Genomic DNA, 6,301 nt, shown 5'->3' on the forward strand with positions numbered 1-6,301 from the left:
AATGAATGATATGTCACGAGCATGAATCATAGAGCAATCACGCTGCTCTTGATAAAGTTATGGATTCTGCCACACAATCAGACAATGCTATGCAGTAAGAACTGTCAGTTCTGCAGACTGTCATTACGAAGCATGTAACATCTGTGCTGTCTGCACAAGAGACCTCAGACATGCAGATGTTGAGCACAGCTGGAGCATTTCTCAGAAATGTTGCCACAGATAATGTTGATGATAAAGGATGTTTTGACATTCTTGGAAACATATTAGGCACAGTCAAGAAATAGAGAGTCAGAGACCTCATAGCAGCATTACAACAGTTTCTGTGTGCAGAGATCTGGGCAAGGGTTTTCCACTATTGCACTTTCCAGTCTGTGACTTCACCCACTTAAATGAATGGACTGAAAATCACAGGCTACAGAATACAGAAGCACAGAATCCTGTCCTGTGATGTAATGAGGAGTTGACCTCCAGGGGCAGCATGCATGCAGAGGCACTGGAAGTGGTGGGTGGCTCTCAAGTTACTGCCAGTCCGTTGTCAGTACCTGCCTCCGGACCAGTGATAAGAGAAGCACTCAAAGCATGCAGGCCTCGACAGGTTGAATTAGGGCAAGCTATTCCTGGCACCGGCGGAACCACCTGGGTCTACAACACTGAAAACTGGATGGCCAGTGGAATCGCAAACAGGTCCTGACGAATTCGCCACATCTGTTCCTTGCAATAGAGTATCACTTAAGGAGAAAAACATTATGTGTATACAAGCAAACGCAAAGCACAGTAAAGTTGGCGGTCGTGCTTTTCAATGCCAAATTAATTAATGTGAAAAGAAAATCACTTGGCGCATAACAGTGGGGGTTAGGAAACATTTTGTCTTGAGCTCCCCCCCTTCAAAGGCTGGTAGTTTTAGTTAAAATGTTCAAAAAAAGTTATTCACATAAAGGGCCCTATGCAGAGCTCAAGGGAAATAAAAATTGTTGATCAGTGTCTGCAGCAGTTGGGGCACTGGTTGATGTGCTGCAGATGGTTGATGCTCCTTTTTATCCTTTTCCTAGGCTGACCTTGATGCAGTGCTTTTTTGCTGATTATTTTTATGCCTCTTTCAATGCCAATATTGGACAGCATGCAAGATATTAAAATCATCCCATAAATTAGCACTGGCTAATGCTGCAAAGCACCACTGGAGCAGACAAAATGTCAGAGCTTTTATTTTAGAAGACCAATGTTCTGCTCTATTATATACCTGCACTGCAAATCTTATCTACATGCTGCCCCTCAGCGATGTCATCTGAAAACACAGCACCAGGTTCCACAAATATGCTGACGACACCCAGCTCTACCTTACCACCACCTCTCTTGACCCCTCCGTTGTCTCTAAATTGTCAGACTGCTTGTCCGATATCCAGTACTGGATGAACAGAAATTTCCTCCAACTAATTATAGGGAAGACCGAAGCCATTGTCTTCAGCCCCTGCCACAAACTCCGTTCCCTAGCCACCAATACCAATCCTCTCCCTAGCAACTATCTGAGGCTAAACCAGACCGTTCGCAACCTTGGTATCATATTTGACCCCGAGTTAAGTTTCTGACCATATATCCGCGCCTTCACTAAGACCGCCTATTTCCACCTCCATAACATTGCCCAACTCAGCCCCTGGCTCAGCTCATCAGCTGCTGAAACCCTCATCCATGCCTTTGTTACCTCTAGACTTGACTATTCCAAAGCACTCCTAGCCGGCCTCCCAAGTTCTACCCTCTGTAAACTTGAGGTCATCCAAACTTGGCTGCCCGTGTCATAACTCGCACCAAGTCCTGTTCACCCATCTCCCCTGTGCTCACTGACCTACATTGGCTCCCTGTTAAGCAATGCCTCGATTTTAAAATTCTCATTCTTGTTTTCATATCACTCCATGGCCTCGCCTCTCCCATGTCTGTAATCTCCTCCAGCCCTATAACCCCTGAGATCTTTGCACTCTGCCAATTCTGGCCTCTTGAGCATCCCTGATTTTAATTGCTCCACCATTGCCGGCCGTGCCTTCAGCTGCCAAGGCGCTAAGCTCTGGAATTCCCTCCCTTAACCTCTCCACCTCTCTACCTCTGTTCCTCCTTTAAGACGTTCCTTAAAACCTATTTCATTGCTGACCTGCCCTAATATCTCCTTATGTGGCTTGGTGTCAAATTTTGTTTGATAACGGTCCTGAGAAGCCCCTTGGGAAGTTTTACTACATTAAAGCCACTATATAAATGCAAGTTGTTGTTGTTGTTGTATTTCCTCAATGTCTGTAGATCCGTTAGACCGCTGTTATAGTGTCAGAAAACAATGGCATTTACTGGCACAGGAAACAGCACGTAAATTTTCTGGGTAAGTTCACTTGCATATTAGTTGTGGTGCAATAGCATTGTCAAGGTGCTGCTAACAGTATAGACCCCAGGAACATAGGAACAGGAGTAGGCCATTCAGCCCCTCAAAGCCTATTCTGCCATTGAATTAGATCATGGCTGATCTGTACCTCAACTCCGTTTACCCACCTTTGCTCTGTTTCCCTTGATACCCTTACCCAACAAAAATAACAGTGCCGAAGTGCTGCTGACTCTGTAAAGACTACATTCATCATCAGAGCACTTGTGGACAGCAAGGGGAGAGAGATTCTTTCCTTGTTGCCTTTGCTTTTGATCCACTCAGGGAATCTTCCACCTTCATCTGAAATGCCAGGTCCCTGACTGGTCACAGGCCAGCTGTGCCCACAGGGCCTCATGACAGCGCAGCAAGTTACTAAATGCTAAGCATTTTTCACAAGATGACCTGCAAGCTCACCAGGAAAAGGTGGAAAACTAGAGGGACAAACTCCTAGGTGTGCTAGACAGCAAGCCATCCAGGAGTGTCAGCCTTGACATCTGGAGAGAGGAGGCCCAGGCACTTGATGGCAATTCCCTCACAACGAGAAATGCACGGCAGTGGTGGAAGAAATCCAACAATTTGACCAGAGCAAGTGAAGTAAGATCCAAAGCACTTTGTCCCTTTTTTCTTGCCCACCCTGGGCACCACCACACTCACCACATTTTTAAAGCAACACTCATATTACTAACCCTTCACACCCCACTCTGCTTAAGGGCACCAACAACTTCCTATCCTGAACTATGGCAACACATCTGCACTAACACAGAGCAACAGCCTTACACAAACCAAAACACTTCCCTCCACTTAGACATACTCAAACCCACTCTTCTCTCTGTTATTATGTTCATAAATAAATAGACGTTTAATTAATGAACAGCTAGCTTGTGCTAGTCATTTATACAGCCATGTGGACTTGTATTCCATCTTCAGCAAGAATGAAGACCATTCTCAGCAACCAGATTGTTGGCATTCCTGACAGTGGTGATGTGACTTTGAAAGGGCGAACTGTCATTATAAAGGGGCCCCGAGGAACATTGCGCAGAGAATTTAGCCACATCAATCTGGAGCTCAGTCTTCTTGGCACCAAGAAAAAGAAGCTTCGAGTTGACAAATGGTGGGGTAACAGAAAAGAGCTGGCCACTGTGTGGACAATCTGCAGTCACGTACAGAACATGATCAAGGGCGTCGCAGTAGGTTTCCGTTACAAGATGAGATCAGTGTATGCTCATTTCCCCATCAATGTGGTTGTTCAGGAGACTGGATCTCTGGTAGAAATCCGTAACTTCTTGGGAGAAAAGTATATTCGTAGAGTCCGTATGAAGACTGCTGTTTCATGTATAGTTTCCCAGGCTCAGAAAGACGAGCTTGTTCTCGAGGGAAACGACATTGAACTAGTGTCCAACTGCGCTGCTCTCATTCAGCAAGCAACAACAGTGAAGAAGAAGGATATTCGTAAATTCTTAGATGGCATCTATGTGAGTAAAAAGGGCACTGTTACTCCACAGCTCACTGAATAACCCCACTCCTGGTACCATGTTATGTTCATAAATAAATAGACGTTTTTATTATGAACAGCTAGCTTGTGCTAGTCATTTATTCAGCCATGTGGACTTGTATACAGTATCCTGCCTCATGGGTAGCCCACTACTAAACATACAGCTCCACCTAGTGTACCATTCTAGAATGACATGTTACTGATCATTACACTCTCAACTCACGTTCCTCATTATTCTTGCCATACACACCTGAACTGTAAGTCTAATTCTCTTTTACATAGCATGTTGTAGGAGAAGTTGACATGTAATGCCCAGAAGAGGCTCAGTACAAGCAGGGACATCCCCATTTGCATACTCCTGACTCCCCACAGGCAGAAGGCCTTACACATCCTGAGCACACTACATGTGATGCTGAGGCCGGCAGAAGATTGCCAGTACCAGGTGAGTAGATCACCACCTACAATCTAACCCTGGCAGTCGAGAGCATAATCACATATACAACCTTCACCCATTTTCTATCTGTTCTGCACCCTGAAGAGGGCTTGAGCACTTCTTCACACCTTCTGCCATCCTTCACTGAAGATGCGCTGCAGCCATGGGAGCCCTCAATGGCAGAACAGAACTCTGGGGAGCAGGAAGTGATAGTTTGGGGGAGGAGGAGGAGGGGAGGAGGAGCAGGAGAAGGAGTGGTGTATATCAATGATCTAGACTTGAATATAGGGGGTATGATTAAGAAGTTTTCAGATGATACTAAAATCGGCTGTGTGGTGATACTGAAGAAGGACGCTATAGATAGCAGGAAGATATCAATAAATTGGTCAGGTGGGCAGAACAGTGGCAAATGGAATTCAATCCGGAGAAGTGTGAGGTAATGCATTTGGGGAGGGCTAACAAGGAAAGGGATTACACATTAAATGGTAGGACACTGAGTCATGTAGAGGAACAAAGGGACCTTGGAGTGCATGTCCACAGATCCCTTAAGGTAGCAGGTTAGGTAGATAAGGTGGTTAAGAAGGCATATGAAATGCTTGACTTTATTAGCCATGGCATAGAATACAAGAGCAGGGGGGGTTATGCTTCAACTGTATAAAACACTAGTTAGGCCTCAGCTAGAGTACTGCGTGCAGTTCTGGTCACCAAATTACAGGAAAGATGTGACTGCATTAGGGAGGGTACAGAGGAGATTTACAAGGATATTGCTGGGAGTAGAGAATCTTAGCTATGAGGAAAGATTGGATAGGCTGGGTTTGTTTTCCTTGGAACAGAGGAGGCTGAGGGGAGATCTTATTGAGGTGTATAAAATTATGAGGGGCATAGATAAAGTGGATAGAAGGACCTAGGGGACACAGATTTACAGTAATTGGTGGAAGGTTTAGAGGGGATTTGAGGGGAAATTTCTTCACCCAGAGGGTTGTGGAGGTCTGGAACTCACTGCCTGAAAGGGTGGTAGAGGCAGGAACCCTAACCACATTTAAAAAGCACTTGGATGCGCACTTGGGATGCTGTGACCTGCAGGCCTACAAACCAAGAGTTGGGAAGTGGGATTAGGCTGGATAGCTCTTTGTTGGCCAGCGCGGACTCGATGGGCTGAAATGGCCTCCTTCCATGCTGTAACTTTCTATGGTTCTATGATTCTATGAGAGAAGACAGCAGGCCACAGCAGAGAGCCAGCAGACAATTTCCACCCGGTCCACCTCATTTGCAAAGCCCACTCAGTTTGTCAGCCGTGCAAGTTGTTTCCTCTCTTCCAGACACTAGCCCAGGGAGTTCCACCCAGGGAAATGTATACAGTGAGATTCAGCAAGTGTCACCAGCAGAATATTCCAGCATGGAGGTGGATGAGAATGTACTATATTCCCCATGGATGTGGTGGCACAGGCTGCCAATGACTTCAGAGTTGTGGAACCCAGAACTCATGGGCACACACCTTAAAAAAAGGATGTTGGAGGAACATGCAACCTACGTAAATTTTCTGAGGACCATCTGGAAAGATGTGATTGCATCTTTACTTTGGAACCGATAGCCTAAAGAAGCTTTCAGGAGTTGTTATGTCTCCTATGAGACTTTGGTATTGTGTTTTTGTCTCCCCCTAGTGTTCTACTACTTACCTCCTTATTGTTGATTTATGTCATGTGACATTATTAGAAAGTGAAAGTAAAACAGAACCACAAGGAGTTCTTGAATTCATGGCTGGTGATGTCTACAGTATCTAACGCCACGCTTCTCAGTTTCCCCCTTGGTTGGCATTATCTGTAAGTAGCTTTTTATCAGATGTTCTTTACGTTTGATCTATGTCACCATTTTTTGATATTTTTGGCCAGATGAGTTAATATATTGCACTTTGTGGAGCTCCGTGGTAGCTAGCTACTAGTCTTTCCCCGGGCATTCTTGTGTTAGACTTTTGATTGTTGTA

The 6,301-nt window shown here is 45.2% G+C and overlaps 1 pseudogene; it reads left to right on the top strand.

The window, feature by feature from the left end:
• Positions 1 to 3,317: 3,317 nt before the first annotated feature.
• On the top strand, positions 3,318 to 3,909 carry LOC147122706 (large ribosomal subunit protein uL6 pseudogene; annotated as a pseudogene).
• The last annotated feature ends 2,392 nt before the right edge of the window (positions 3,910 to 6,301 follow it).

Source organism: Somniosus microcephalus, chromosome 2 (genome assembly GCF_052327205.1).
Source record: "Somniosus microcephalus isolate GS21.2 chromosome 2, FLI_Smic_1.0, whole genome shotgun sequence".
In the NCBI taxonomy this organism is placed as follows: Eukaryota; Metazoa; Chordata; class Chondrichthyes; order Squaliformes; family Somniosidae; genus Somniosus; species Somniosus microcephalus.